The sequence below is a fragment of the Myotis davidii genome, unplaced genomic scaffold (assembly GCF_000327345.1).
Source record: "Myotis davidii unplaced genomic scaffold, ASM32734v1 scaffold1512, whole genome shotgun sequence".
NCBI classification, from domain to species: Eukaryota; Metazoa; Chordata; class Mammalia; order Chiroptera; family Vespertilionidae; genus Myotis; species Myotis davidii.
Window position 1 is genome coordinate 9,929 of NW_006283764.1, and position 1,055 is coordinate 10,983.

A 1,055-nucleotide genomic window follows, 5' to 3' on the forward strand; every position below is an offset into this window, starting at 1 on the left:
TGACTTTTCTACGCCTAGAAAAAGCCCGTTTACTCACCCAAGTGTAGTTGAGTTCACTTTGAAACTGTTTTCTGCTAGTTTGGCGGACTCATTTCTGAATTAATGATTCAACAGTAGTTACCTGAAACAACAAAGATCGAGAGGCACATTCTATGAGATTTCATTTTCATTTGCCGTCATCACTATTAATAGCTACCTGTGCAATTAATTACATGAACAAAGTTTCCTATTTGGTGGCACACTGTAGGAGCACGTCCTAGAGTTGGAGAGAGCAGGGCCCAGGGCCCAGGTGGCCAGGAGCCTGCGCTGCTCAGCACAGAAGCAGGAGGGCAAGAGGAATGAGGGGCAGACTTGGTGAAGGAAGGGAGTCTACGGAAGCTCTCTTCTGGCTGCCTTCGTTTTCTGAGTTAAATAGGAAGTAGGGAACCAGGCCATCTACAGTTTGAAGATTGGGGAGAAGTTGTAAATTCTGGGTGTTCTCAGAGTGGGGCGAGTGAAGAGAACAGGAAACTTGGTGGAGTGCAGCCCAAGAAAGGAAGAGGAGGGGAGAGAGTTAAGGGTCTGCAAGGGGCACGTGTGGTGGGTACGTGTGGAATCTACATGGGTGAGGAGGGCACGGAAGACATGGGATAAATGAGGGACAGCGATGGGGTTATATTGTGTCCCTCCCAAAAGCGGGTGGAGTCTTTTCAAGGTGTTGCCCTTCCTGGTCTGGAGCCCCTCAGAGCTCTGGGCATCCTCTCCGCTCCGCATGCTCAGTAACTCAGACCTCTGTGGAAGCACAGGCAGGGGCTGCTCTCTCCTCTGATCCCGGCTCCAGGGCCCCCTTGCCACTGTAGGCAGCAGCGGGAAGGACAGGGAGAGGCCAGCGTGCTGCACTCACATGCATTCTTGTTCCCAGGCATGGTTGGTGCAGCCGTGGCAGGAGGAGGTGAGTCTCTCTGGGAAGGAGGTCAAGCCCCCATCTGGCCCTGGGCCTCTGGGAGCCACCTCCCGTGACCCAGCCCAGGATGCCCTGGAGCCCCATGGTGTGGGTGGGCAAGGGTGAGTGGGCA